The sequence below is a fragment of the Haemaphysalis longicornis genome, unplaced genomic scaffold (genome assembly GCF_048455015.1).
Source record: "Haemaphysalis longicornis isolate Haplotype H1 unplaced genomic scaffold, Haemaphysalis longicornis Haplotype H1 scaffold_2, whole genome shotgun sequence".
Lineage (NCBI taxonomy): Eukaryota > Metazoa > Arthropoda > Arachnida > Ixodida > Ixodidae > Haemaphysalis > Haemaphysalis longicornis.
In genome coordinates this window covers 144,656,829-144,671,609 of record NW_027526295.1, presented here as the reverse complement: position 1 = coordinate 144,671,609, position 14,781 = coordinate 144,656,829, and the positions used below count along the sequence as shown (strand labels likewise).

The window sequence follows — 14,781 nt, the reverse complement described above, 5'->3', positions numbered from 1 at the left end:
AAGGTGTATATCCGCAGCGTGCGTTGTTCATACACATGCAAATGCAATGAGACGGTTTGTGATACGCAACCGCGAAACGGCGCAGGCAACATTGTCCAGAGTACTCGAAGGCGGCTATTCTGCTTCGGATTTCAATCCTAACCATCGTAGCGAACTGAATCTCAATCCGAACAGTTATGACATGATTACGGTGTTAAAGGCTTCATTTACTCACTAACGAACGCAATAAACTATACGTGCCGGTTTTCATAATAACAAGAGTCGAAACCGATGAATATGTCCAAGGGTAATGTTTTCCAACCTCTTCAGTAGTAAAGAACAGATCCTGGCCTACTCGAGATGACGTTTCATGAATTGAAGAAAATTACTCTTACTCTCTTGTCCTGGACTAAGGAGCTCACCCACTAATCAGCTCAATTTTACTGTTAAATGGAGTTTCCTCTTCGTGCTCCTCCTCCTGCTCTTGAGTGCACTTTCTATAACGCATATCTGAATATTGCGAAAATATGGCTTTGGAAAATGCACCGAAATATTCCTCCAGGTGTGAACGTATATACCGTACACGTTACTCGCTCTGCTCAATAAGCCCCCATACTGGTTAGAAGCCTGGTATAAAGCCAGCACGCGCCTATACACACAGTGGCTTATTTGGAACTCAACCTACATTTTGTGCGCCCCATAGTGCATATTGGCACACTTTCGTGCCATGACAACGTAAAGTGATGTGACGCAATACTCTCGAGTGTTCGGCAAGGTTGCGAAAACTGTTTCACCTTACATACGATTACCGGGAATCGCAATGCCTTCTGCCAGAGCCGACAGCCCCGAACACCCGGTCCTTGTTTCCGGTTTGCATTTTCGCTGTTGTCGGTTATTAGCAGTTGGATTATCACTTTGTTCGAAGGAGGGCTTAATATACAAGCTGACGCCTAGCTCCGACCCTTCGGGCTCCGCACAAAACCGGCTTCGCAAGGAATGGAGCGACGCCGGCAATGTTTCTCCCGGAGCAGTATCAAAAACTATACTTTAAATCACGCCGCGAGGTGGTGCATGCGATTTTAAATCTTTTATTAGAAAAAGTGGGGCATACGCAAGATATGGTGCCGACAAGCACCGAAAGTCATCCGAGCGCAAAGAAACAGCAGGGAGAGTGCGCCCGAGTGAAGGAGACGACAAATGCGAGAATCCCTAAGCCGACGTCACGGAGACGCGATTCGCAGCGCCGTCCGTGGTCGCGCTCACCGCAAATAGCCTGCAGATTAAAGGGGTACTGACCCAAAATTTTGAAGCCGAGATAACTTCGGAGATAGATTGGTGTGAACACACATGCATCATCTGCAAAATCTCAGCGGCGAATACAGCCTAGAACATATTTAAAATTAACTTTAAAGTCTGCGAAACTGAACTGAGCAGCCAGCAGAGGACCACGCGACATCGACATCCCGTGGATATTTTGTAAATAAATAACATCCAAACACGTCACGAGTTTGTGTTCGCTGCTTCCGCACTGCCGGCGTTTTTCGCCGGCTCGCCCGGCTCGCCGCTCCAATTGGAGGGCGGAGCTTTTGCTCTTGAGAACGAAGGACCCGATCGTTGGCGGCGGAGGCGCCGTGATTTCGTCGGCTCATCGGACAGCTGGCCGCGACCAAAGTTCTACAGCTATTCCGGGCACTCTGTTTTTATTACTTTTTATTTACATTGGACGCGAAAACGCGCCGGAGACACGAAAAGCCCACTGAGTGAACCGCACGGTCGGTGTGCAGGCGCGGCCACGGCCGCGAAGTGGCCCAGGCCGGCGCAGGTAGCTCGAGTGATAGCTTGTTACCGCTGCACGAAATTGTACCCAAGTCCTAACTATGGCAGCTTCTATGAAAAAGGAGTTAATGATGCGATGGCCGGTTGCATTAAAAATTGTCATCTGCACCGCGCACGAGAGCGGCAATCGAATATCCGCCGCAGTGCTAAGCCGAACACATCTGTAGGTGGACCTGTTGGCAGACCGGCCGGCTGCTCCCAGCGCGCGTCTTGCCACCCACTGTCTCGAGCGTCGCGCGTCTTTCTTTAGGCGCGGTAGCATTTGCACTCGCAGCGCCTGTATCACGTCCACGGGCGCTTTTTAATTAAGTGGCTCACGAGATCAGTACGGGTGGCATTTGCAGAAACTTCCGGCGATGCCGATTCGACAGTGTTACGGCAGCTCTGCTCTGTGATATTCCACCGACGGTCACGTGGTCAGCTTTGTTCACACAAAATCCATCGTTTCGCGGCACCCGCTGAAACCGAAACTGCGACTGGCCGCATTGAAAATGCCTCTAATTAAACAACCGTCACACGCTGAAGCACATGAGGTTTCTACAGGTAATAAGTAGATCACTACCTACTTATCGCAAAAAAAAAAGATTCAAAAATTTTTGTGTCAGTGCCCCTTCAATGTTACGGGCGGTCTGTGTTTTCCCGTGCTAGCCGTCGCGATTGAACATGTATTGTGTGCAAGCAAAAAAAAGCAAGCTTTGTGTCGTATGGCCACCGGCTACGATTTTTGCATAGGTAACAAAGCATGAACCGATGACCTGTGAGTGCTCTACTACTTTTTAGACTTCAGTGTAGGTATCTGGGGGCTGCGCAGTTCGCCTTGGGGCTCAATGTCGGGGAATACCCCAAATCGTGTCCGTTTCTCTCGTTCAGGGCGCAGTGCGTAATACGGAAGCACAAATATACATTTTGTTTTGTATATAGGCAGTCTGACTTGTGTTCTCGCGTTGGAGAAATTCGGGAAAAACAAAAGTATCAACTTTTATATTGATTTATATTAATTTCACTTATGTTACCCTGAGAAGTTTGTTATTATTAGGCAGCAATGCAGTTCGGCTGAACCGACCATGACACTTACGCACCATTTTTCGTAAAAACCTGTGATGCTCTTAATTGCAGCTCTTCTGCTACAGCAACCTTCAATTAAAATTCGACTTTACGAAAGATTAAAACACAAATAGCTTTACGAAATTGAAACTGCATCTTAACTTGGACAATGCACAGTACTGAACATACAAAAACAGAGAGGGTCAGAAATTACCGTCTTCAGGGAACTGCCCGGTTGACTCATCCTTAACTCTTCAACGCCCAGGAAAATTTTGTCGGCTTAGAGGGATGACATTTTGAGATAGAATCCTTCCACGATGTAGGTGTTTCATAGTGCGGTGGTTTCTAAAATACAACCAAACGATAGTGTATTGTGCAAAAAGGAATTTTCGTAAATTTTGTCTTTCTCACTTTCCCAATGAGATATTGTGCGCACTTGGGCTGATATGAGTCTACATTAAAAATTTCAAAAATTGGTCTTGGCGCCTGCCGTAAGCAACTCGTGATGGGAAAAACATGGATTTCGGGATAACAAGTGGTCTTACGTACTGCTCTGTAGTACTTAGGCCTGTTTGAATACCGGTTATGTTATTCTTGAAATTCAACGCGTAAAAATGCCACAACACACTTTATCTTTCCCAATAAACGGCTGAAAGGGCAAATCCAAATTTTTTTTTCAATGATCCTTTGCTGGGGCAGTGAACTGTTATTAGGGATATTATTGATGCCAGCAGCATAGACGTTCAGAATGCTTTTTATTAAAAATTTGATTTGCCAGCCACATCCCACCTGTTTATTGCTGCCAATGATGGCGGTGCACCACCCTTCGCTACGGTATAACGTTTGGAGGACAAGCCCAACACTTCGCCAGGCTTTCATAACCGGGCCAAAGAACGCTAGTATAGGGAGGAAAAGCAGGGTGCAGGCTGCACATAATTTTCAGGTCATGTGAGTGAATGTCTGAAATACACTTGGAACGCCAGGCAATACTACCAAGTTCAGGTTAATAATACAAAAGCACGAACCGTATTTCTTCCATACGATGTTTTTATTTATTTATTGTTTTTCCCTAATAAGACTGCTACGTGTACCAGGCTGAATTTTAAACCAAGTTTCAGACGTCTGGAAATTATGACTTTGCTCAAGAGGCTGGTATCATTTTGGACTCATTTACCTGTCCTGTATAACGGCGGGTGCCACAGCTATAGTTCATATACGCGAGCAGAATGTCCTTATGATGCAATACTTCTAGCGTCTGAGAGACTAGGAGATGACATGTTTGCGTACTGCTATGCTACTGTTTAATTTGAATTTATTTTGTACAAAGTTATCCTTTCCAATATCTCCTTTACGGATGGTCCTTGCAGGTACGCCTTCACATCTCACTTGCAGTTCTACGATGAAATACCAGGGCGGTACGACTTTTGGAACACCACAGAACACAGCGGTAATTTCTACCAGTAATTTCTAGCACTCATTGTTGAGCTAGTATTTCCGTTTTGACTCATTTCATTTCACTTCTTTTGATTTTTGCCACTGTGAATGCTCATGTGCATTAAGGGAGCAATAATGATGAGTTCAACAGAATATATATCGTGATTAAAATTAAAAACGGAGCTAAAATGACTAGGGAGAATGATGCTTATGTAGAAAAAGGAGAACTTCTGAAAATAAGCGCAACCTAAGTAACAAGAGCAATAACGAAGAAAAAAATGGTATACTGACAGTTATCTGTGGCGCACAAGGTAAAGGTAGAAGAGGAGGTGGTACAGTACCACAATGCTAGTGGGCGGAGCACGGATAGCACCGATAATAGGTCCTCCCCGAAAGCTATGGTTTAACCTAAATAACCTCTTGAATGGTAGTTTTGTCAAAGGACACCTCTCCAGCGTACGACAACAACCAGTTAGAAATGATGAGAGCTGGCTTGACGCAATGTTAGCGAAGGGACAAAGAGTGTTTTTTTAATGTACTTACTTGGTATTTCTCGAAATGGACAAGCTGTAAGGTAAGAAGGTTAGTTTTACGAGAGGCTTGGAAGAGTTGTGCCGACAATAAATGGTCCATGCAAGCAACAACTTCCATCTTGCCTCTATAGAACCGCTACCTTTTGCGCACTGCTTGCCAAGAATGGGACTCCGTTTTCTAAATTGGTGATTACCAATTCGGTTGTGTTGTAAGAGGTAGTACAGAAGGCGAAAGTACAACTGATTCTGATATACAGAGATTATAAAAGCTCCCTCATGCTTCTTGAAATTCTCAAACTTGCTAAACTGACTAGTTTAAATTAGTGTAATGGGAATCGCTAAGCTCAAATGCCGAATTGTTTCGGTGTCTGCGCTTTTGTTGCGCGGTGGTGTAGCTCCAAGCTAGCACATCGGGATGGCTAGTTTCCGCTGTCTCACCCTTCGAAAGACGCTCCTCTCTGTTTTCTTTCTCCCGACTCACGGCCGGGCTAAAACGGCGTCCTCCCCCCCCCCCCCTCGAATTACAGGTAACGGCTGGTAGAACCTCTGGATTCACTCTTTGTACAGCCACGTGTGTGAATTCAAGTGACGTCGCATGGTGACGTCGTGGGTGGGACATCGCAATGACGTCGCAAGTGACGTTGTGGGTCTCGTTTAAAGCTTTGCTTTCCAACCACCTTCACAGCGTGGATTGCAGCCAAATTGTTTCGTGCGCACTTTCCTGGTAACTTCACTGTAGCTGCGTTGATATGTTCACAAAAAATTATGAAACTATTTAGTTTAGCAGAAATAGAAGCCGACGCGCCTTATTCTTATGTGTTAGTCATGTTCACTTCGAAGAGGGAATATACGCACCAGATTTGAAGTGTTCTTTTGTTGATAATGAGGGCAGTTAATTGAGAATGGAATATCAAAATCATTTTTTTTGTATTAAGTGCATGTAGTATGAACAGCGTGTAGCTTATAAACTTGGAATTTTAGTGTATTCTGAGCGTGTTCCTCCCAGGACGTTCTTTTCGCTGTTCCGATTGTTAAATACTAAGGACTATCCCATGACGCTAGATTGCAAAGCCCTTGCTTTTGATGCATTCCATTGTTTATGTACAGTATCGTCGTTATAGTTTCTATAACATCAATGTTTGTTTTTCCTTATTCCACAGACGGTGCTCCCATAGCCCACAGATTTTTGTACGCAGACCGATATTGTTCGGTAATGCAACTCGTCGGAATCAAGTACACAGTGGGCGGTACGTACATAAACATTGGCTTTTTTTGGCAGCCGTATTTGATATTGTGTCAATAATGCGACGAGATATCAGCACCTCACTAAAATTCTCTGTATATTTTGGGTGCCTGGATAAAAAATGTCAATTACTGCACAGCGGCATCTCAGTAAAATCTATTGGTTGTCTTGTCTAAACTTCACCATTTGTTTCTAAAACTCCATTCGACTATCCAGGGTTGCGTTTGGTGAAATTAAATAAATTGAGCTTCACCTGGTGGTTGAGAAGTGAATCCCAAGGCAGAAAAAGATGTAAAAAGATGTTTTGTACCTACTGCCTGTTTTTACAGGGGCCGTCGTGTTTTCTTGGGTTTTCTGCAAGGTTAGGAAAAAGTTAACCTGGGGTAGTGTTCATGCATATCCCAATGTAGACAAAACGTCTGTTGAGCGCATGTGGTTCTGGAGATACATGCCTGAGCTAAAAACATAAGCGTTAAGGGTTCATCTACGTTCTCAGTTTTAGTGAGAAAAAAAAAGGTTTAGAATAATGTAAAATAAACCTAAAAACATGCAAAACCTGTTAGAAGCGTTTAACAGTTACGTGGAACAAAAATATGTGCTATATTGTTTCGTGCATAACGCTACAGCAACAGAAGCAAACTATGCGGTGGCGTTGCGAACGTTGCCGCATGCACTATTGTGTGCTTACTCCGAAGGAAACGAGCACTGTTTCATTTTACATCCCATTAGTTGCTCCTCAAGGGATATTTATATATCATGGACATCGCGTATTAACTGCTAACAAAACGTAAAACAGAGGCAATCATTAAGCTTTTGACCTCCAAGCATAATATCGTTTAGGAATTGAGAATGTGTGCTCTTAGATTTCATTATTGTATTGAAGATTTCACTGAGAGAAACAGTTGCGACTTTTTAAATAGAAGAATTAGTGCTGGGGTCAGAGCACGAGTAAGAACAGTTTGGCTGAATCGATATACCGATTTTTTCGTTAGGCGTTGTTTATGAAATTTGCGCTAGTTACGAAATATTCTCCATTCGCCGTATGCACCTTCAGGGCGTTTTTACCAGAATACAGTCACAGAAGGGGGTGCCACGGTCTAGGGCTTGGGACCTTCTTCTGTAATCTTGTACTACAAACATTACTGTCTGGCACAAAATGAGAGTAAACAAATTCAGAATAAACAAAAAATCTCGCAGACCTCCATGATCACAACCGTCAGTTATATACAATTTATTTCACCGTGGTCTTGTTCTCTAATTACGAGCATCTACAATCCAGTGTAACACCGAAGAGATTTCATTGTGTTTTATACGTCGGAAGCTATTGGCATTTTGGTCGTATCAAGTTTTATTAAAACAGCTCCCCGGTCAAACACCCTTATACAGGGAAGCTAATCCCGATCACAAATTCGAGCCTATAGCAATTGTGCTTCAACCATTATGCGAATTGTTGACGGCCAGTCAGTGCACTCTTTATGTTGCGCACAACAACAAAAAAATATAGTCACAAATTGTTTTTTGCTCAGACATTTCATTGAACAGCATCGAAAGTATTTTTCCCTGAATTGGCGGTGAAGCTAAATTTAATTTCAATTGCACATGTTGCATAGGCGTTTAAGTGGTCCTTGTTGCAGCTATTTATTGTTTAAGGCTTTTTTTCTGCAACTGCAAGAAAAAAGTGGAGGCAAACAAAACGGTTCGTTCCAATTTGGCTCGCTAGGGTACCGAGTTAAAGGTTTAGGTCTAATATTAGAAAAGAACACTGACCAAAGCTGCTGTAGCCGGATAGAGAACAATATACGTAACCTTTCCTAACACGTTCGGGATTTACTGGGCGTCGACGGTTTTATGTGGTACCTTAATCTGCAATGCAGACCCTGTTTCTTGAGCCTTGAAGGCTACATTGTGAGCAGAAGCACACCGGCTTTACGCCGGCGTGTGACAAGAGCGGGTTGCACTAGTCTCGCAAATATTATTACAACAGTCAGTATGCACTATCCAAGTCATCACTCGTAGTGCGAACATCAACGTCTTGCAATCAGTGTCGGTAGTAAAATACAGCTGTACTTTATAGGCCCTACTGCAGATTATATAATAATGTGCCAGCTCATGTGCAGCAAAATTACCCAACCTTCAATGTATGGGCCTCGTCAGAGCCTTCAGTTTTCAGCTGGGTCTACGGGGTCTGAAAATAAGAATTTTCGGCATATATGGGTACGGCACAGCACTAGCCACACATTTTTTGGGCATTGGCCATGGCATGTGCATTCTGTCAACCCTGCTGTGTATCGTTTTTTCAACCGGAGACGGTGGATTTTTGACGTACCGAGTGACATATTTTTACTTGAAAATTATCCCCGTACGCTTAGTACCCTTGTATTCTCCTTCTTTTCTTCGAACAATGTCTCGTTTGTATTCCCATTATAAGCACTGCAACTAACGTTTTTGTGTGCTTTGCAGAAACGCCTCGGGGTGCAGTTATAGTGAAGAAAAGGTCCATTGAACCCCTGCCATTTTGCGGCATATGGGTGAAGCAACTAAGAAGAGGAGAAGTTGGCAGGGTAACACAGCTCTGCGAAGATGTTTTTCTTGAAATGTGTGACACAAGAATAATACGCAGAGACTACACAAAGAGGCAATGTGAGCGAAGAAGGAGCAATTTTCACAACAGATGGACGGAGCACCGACACGGACAGCAGGTTTCATGGAAAGTGTAGAATAAAAAAACTTTTCTACAAAGACTTCTAAAAATGCGAGCCGCAGAGCGTCGGAGCGACCATCCAACAAACTGATGACGCCGGAAGGGTGCGGTGATGTTGAAGTGCTTGAAGTAAACATCGGAAAAATACACTCGCAGATTCAGAAGGATATCAGGTTTTCCTTCTGCTTTAAGGACGTTATAGATTGCAATACCAAATTACATTTAAAACCTATTCACTGGCGTTGCGTTTATAATCCTCAATCATTGACATTTTGCACCTTCTATATTTTTGACAGTATACCATTAGTAAACGAACAAACATAACTATTCTTGTAATGTTATATTGCGTTCTGCGCATCACTGAAAAGCGACTATGCAAAGTACATCGCAAGAACTTATTTCACAATGGTCGCATTGGAGAAGATGTACACTTTCTTGCTTCGTTTGTGCGTGGGCGCAGTTTCGGCGATTTCACAGCTCATAACCAAAGCTGCCTTGCTCTAGGAGCGAGTGCTCCGATGATTACCATATTGATGGCACTAATCATAAACGTTGCTTCCGCTCTAGTACTGTGACCGGAACGCTGTGGATGCAGCGATGTCATGAACAGCCGATGTGTAAGAAAGTTATTCCTGCCTCTTCACACGTTTTAGGCGGTCTTAAAACCAATATGGCCCCGCACGCGGCACACTGAACAATGTTGGGCACGGGAAGCAGTGACGCCATGGACCTTCAGCACGCACACATAAGATATGGTCCATCATTACATTGTATTTTCAGGTCTAGGATAAGAGCCACAAGAAGTGGACTTTAGAGTCCCCGACAAGCTCCTGACGAAGGGCAACATGTCTGTATTCGAGGCTGCAAATCCACCACCATCCTATGTATCACGATAAATTGAGTTCCCTATAGGGATACCGTGATCTATGCTGTGTCGTAGTATCGAAACCGGCCACCAATCGATAGGCCCATGGTCGCCCTTGTATGAGCCAGTGCTTACTGAGTATAGTTCTAACGCTCTGACATTTTCCTGCGCTTTCTAAATATGCAGTTTTTTGGAGACAGGAGTAACTAGAATGGCAGTATTTCTGGTCGCGAAGTTGCTCGAGCAGTTACTTGGCAAGAGATGTAACCACAAAAAACACTGTTGTCAGGAAACAGCCCCCAGAAAGTCGCTCAGAGGGGTAGTCGAATAACCTTGTGATGAAATCTATCGTCTACGGCATCGAAAGCCCAGCCACAGAAGCAGCAATACGTGACTCATGTCACGGCATATATTCGTAGTGAACCTCAACAAAACCACTTATTTCACAGGAAGAAAGCGTAACCAAGAGCTCACAGCTGTCCCACGCATCACGATGAGAGGAGACGGCAAATAAATTAAACAAAGCATCTCCCACTAACATAACATTTGTGTGTAGCACCATACCATAATCCTTCCCGGAAGGCTCTCTCCGCCATTATACACAATCATACTATCCATATTCAGAATACTGCTTCAATGCCTTGGGTAACACCTAACTCACAAACACACTTCAGTTCACTTCTACTCTGTGAAGGATGACCAGCAAAGCAGGGCGCAGTTCAAGTAGTGTACGAAACAAAATCTTCTAGCGCTGGCGAGACCGTCATGTCGCGCACTCATGAGCGAGAGAAAACACCTGGAGAGGTAGCCACCTGTTACGTCAGAGGAAGTGAACCGATGTTACACAAGGCTGATGTGAGTAGGAAGATCTGAGGAAGTATCCGCTCAGAGATAATGTGTCCAAGCAGCTCCTCGGGGATTCGAATACATAAAGGTAGGCGCCCAGGAAGTATGCACAGCATTTCAGACTGAATAGGACTTTTAGAGGATGTAGGATAATAAGAATCTCCGACTAACTGACATCTTCGTATGCATTGTGGACATCCCTATCAGAAGGATTCAGATTCCGAGAAGTCAACATGCAAGTTGTTGAGAAAGCTAACGGTAGTCGTTTAGGAGACACCACATATTGTTAACGCGCTAAAGGGCAGTCCACCTTTATGAATGGTTACTCAAAAGGCAATCTTACTGATGTCAGCAACGGAATATTCAAGACACCATTTGAATATAAGAAAGGGATTAAACGGCAGTTATAGGTGTCAAAAAGCTTTTCACTCAATTGCAGCGGTTTCAGCAGTAGGATGAATGGGATTATTAAGGAACATGCGTGACTGACAAAGGTGGAAAAATGTGCGCGATTAATGGCAGGGAGGGTGGCATATAAAGGTTGGTTTCCTGACTCCGACGTGGGGACAGCGACATCATCTCTCTTATATTATAAGCATGTTGTGGGGAATATGTAAGGAAGCGCGGGCAAAGGGATAGAAATGAGTAGATTATATTCGAGCCAGTGTTAATTTGGGTATGGCGTTTACTTACTGGGTCGCTTTGGAGAGGATCTGAAGAACATTCTTCAGAATTTACGCTTTGACAGAAAAGTGGTGTGGTTAATAATGTATAAAAAGTACATGAAAAATAGCAAGACCACTTTACCCTAGATAATAGAATACTCAGAACTGCGTGAATACACCTACCCTGCCCTGGTTGTCACCCTTTATCCAAGCCACGTGAAAGCAATGAGAATCGACATAGAGTGGGCTGCGTTGGGAACAAATATTGAAACATTGAGCAGTAGGCTACTCTGGTCAATTAAAGAGCGGTGTGTAGCCAATACGTACTACCCGTATTGATATAAGAAGAAGAAACTACGAGTTTTATTTGAGCACTTTCTCAAAAGACATGTCCACCCAACAAGCCTTTGAATGCGGAACTACAAGAGTGACACTTAGGGATAACAAATCCCTTAAACCAGCGGAGCTGTTTAATCTTGAGATCCGTCCGTGCGAGCCATCGCACAAAACTCGGCGCAGCAAAGGGGAGATGGTAGGCCAAGAAATGTGAGGGAAAGTTGCGAGGAGGCAAGAAGCCGACAAGCAGTTGTGGTGCCTGCGCGCCTCAAGAAGAAAACGCTCCCTGTGGTCGGAATCGAAACGGGCACACTCGCGCTTAAAACGGGCGTCTATGCGATTGCGGTATCAACGCATTCGGGACGCTCAGGATTTCCTCTGGGATCGTCGCGCGGGCGTTGGCTCTGGACTTTGGCTCATTTGAAGTGGACTTCGGCTTCGGAATTTGGAAGTTTGGATTTTGAACTTTCGGAGGGTGGATTGTTGACTTTGATTTAACTCAGCGTGCATAGAGAAGGCAACCCGCCCTGTTGTTTCCTGACTCATCGCGTCTCAGTTACGAAGGTGGCCGAATATTTTTTTTTTGTATAGAGAAGAGACTGTAGTAGAAAATGCCCGGGTTCGACTGAAGCGAATGAAGGTTGTTGGGCAAAACGCGTAATTCGCATGACAGGCAACAGGTGGACAATCGGTTTAAAGCAATGCTGAAGGTTCACACCAGAAAGAAGGGATGAGGCCGGTTTGAACTGTTTTTTGTCCTGGAACGGTTGCAAGCAGGCTGACGATGATGATTACGAAGGGATTGGCGAAATAACACTGAGGCGGAGTCGTAAGAATAGTCATAAGAGTTTTTTTCTGACGAACAGTTGTTCAAAACGGGAAAGAGAGGACGTACAAAACTTACAAGGACACCTAAGCACTTCTTGTGACGTAGTGAATATGCACACATAGTGTCCAATGCAGGACGGTTACTCTGAATTTTATCTTCATTAATTTCCTCTTTGTTTTTACTTTCTGTATTTGTTACTATTGTTGTGAGCTTTGGCTAATCGCCCTTATTTGGCCTGTAGTTAGGCCTAACGCTACGAAGCCCTATCGCTGACCAATGGCGACGACCCAAGCAAGATCACACCGATTCTACATCAAGCTACGAGTTTATAACCGATGTATACTTTCCGTAATGACAAAACAATCACAAGCAACCAGTGCGCGGGTAGGATGTTCACCCAAACCAAAAACTACAAATTCTTAATATGTGGCTACCTTATTTTATTGCACGTTCTCCTAATTAAACTACCGTCCATTGGAACATCATTTTGGCGTTGGGCATTTTACATGTCGTGCCCAGGCACAGATGACACCGGGATTTTCTACAACGCAGGGAGTATTGCAGTATGAATATATTATCCGCTATTAAGTTACGGTTTCATTCTGGATACCACAATTTGGATACCTCATTCGGGATACCTATGTCGCAATCACACTAAGGTAGAAAAGAGTACCTTGAAGTGGCTTGCGCGTGTTTTAGGAGAAGTAGCGAATCTAGATTCAGCGAAGCGGTTGCTGTTCGCAGTTATTTCTCAGTGTCTTTTTTATGGGCACCACATGTCTGCTTTGAAAAATTATGTTTTGTCTCTCCTTTTAAATATACGCGCGGCATGTCTCTACGTTGTGATCGCCTCCCCGAACCATTCCTGTGACTGCTGCACAGAAAAAGCTCCGGGCGTGTTTAGTTCATTATGGCTCCTCCTGAAGGACAGCGCTCTCTAAACTGAAGGCCTAAAATTCAAAGTGTTTTTGTTGAAACAGAAAACTATAATCTCGTTACTTGTTTGTGTGAATAGAAGCTTATTCTTTGTAAGCTTCTTGACAGTGCAATTGCAGGCCTATTTTGTGTAAATGTAATGGCGCATTAGGAAGCGGACAAATGCTGTAGAAACTTGTGCAGTGAAACGGCATCTTTCGTGAGTAAGGTTGTTGGTTCTCGGGCAGATGAACAAGCATCTCTATGCAGAAAACGGAACACTACAGTTTTTCAAACAGTAAAAGTGATATTATATACATTTGTTCGCTGCAGCCCCGAGAACTCCAAACCTCGAAAACAAACACAACTGTGAACCTAGTTAGAGCGATTCACCAGCTCTTGACAACCTCAGTTTCACCAGAGAACGTTTTACACATCTCTTACCAATGCAAGCGTTGCCAACTAACAATAGTCAAATACTTAGACATAGCTTTCATCTTTCACCGGAACTGGAGCCCAAGGGGCGTACAAGCGAAGCAATTAACCTCTGTTTACATTCTCTTCCGCTCATTGAAAACTTGTGAATAGAATTTTTGTTAACGCCTGCTTCTGCAATGCCCCACCTAACTCGTGCCGCAATAATTGACTGCTTGTTAAATTAGCAATCTGACAGCCCTCGCGTACTGGTTTTTCTACACATGCAGATTTCGGTAGCGAAAACTTCGGTACCGAAGCTTCAGAATTCAAAGCAAGTCCTTCCACAACATTTGTCATTACATCCGCCAAAGCGTACCCGCGTTTCCTATACTCACGACTTATCCCAAGACTTGCAAGAAGCTTGGAGCGTGTTCCGGTGTTTAGGTCGTTTTTTTTTGCTACAACGAAAAAAATTGCCAACCTCTACAAAATGAAAGCAGAAAATGACTCTCGCCATTTGTGGTGAAAATGTCTTTTAGAAACCTCCATGGTGCGGTTAGCAGTATGTAGCACAGAGTGGACACTTTATTATTGAGAGGCTCCTGGAGCACACCTGTAACGTGAAATTCTGCGAAGATTTTGTGGCCTTCACTGCAGCCCGCGAGGGTCCGGCCCGTTTTTAAGGCGGAGCTTTATATGGGTAGGCGAAAAGACAATCCGACGGTTCAATGTAAGCAGACGACGCCTCCGCCGCAATCCCGCGCGCATGAGGGAAAATACATAGTGGGACTAGAGTTAGAAATAAGGGGTGGGAGATTGGCTGAGTTTATAGATAACTCAGGTACATTCTAGCTTCTACCGAAACTGGTAAGACGCAATGCTACATAGCGGGAGCGAAAAAGGGTCTCCATCGCAGCAGAGCGGGCGCGCAGCCAGATGCTGCCTAAAGGACAGCTTAGGTGATAATGTCGGGTGGGTGCGCCGGGTCGCTGGCGTAGTAGAGTTAACATGGAAATGGCCAAAATCAGCTGCACTGAAAGGCCACGCGTCATCGGTACCCAAACTAGAACTGAGGAGGCCACGCGTCATACGTAAAGAAACGGCCACACATTACAACACCGCTGGTTAGCCATGTAAA

The 14,781-nt window shown here is 44.3% G+C and overlaps 1 long non-coding RNA gene across 1 annotated transcript in view; it reads left to right on the top strand.

Annotated features, from left to right (window-relative positions):
* The window catches only part of LOC144169281 (uncharacterized), a 32,651-nt gene extending 23,841 nt beyond the window's left edge, over positions 1-8,810 (top strand). Inside the window, exons 3-5 of the long non-coding RNA XR_013322414.1 lie at positions 4,227-4,306; positions 5,987-6,073; positions 8,530-8,810. This is a non-coding gene — a long non-coding RNA (uncharacterized LOC144169281). The remainder of the gene's footprint in view (positions 1-4,226; positions 4,307-5,986; positions 6,074-8,529) is intronic.
* The last annotated feature ends 5,971 nt before the right edge of the window (positions 8,811-14,781 follow it).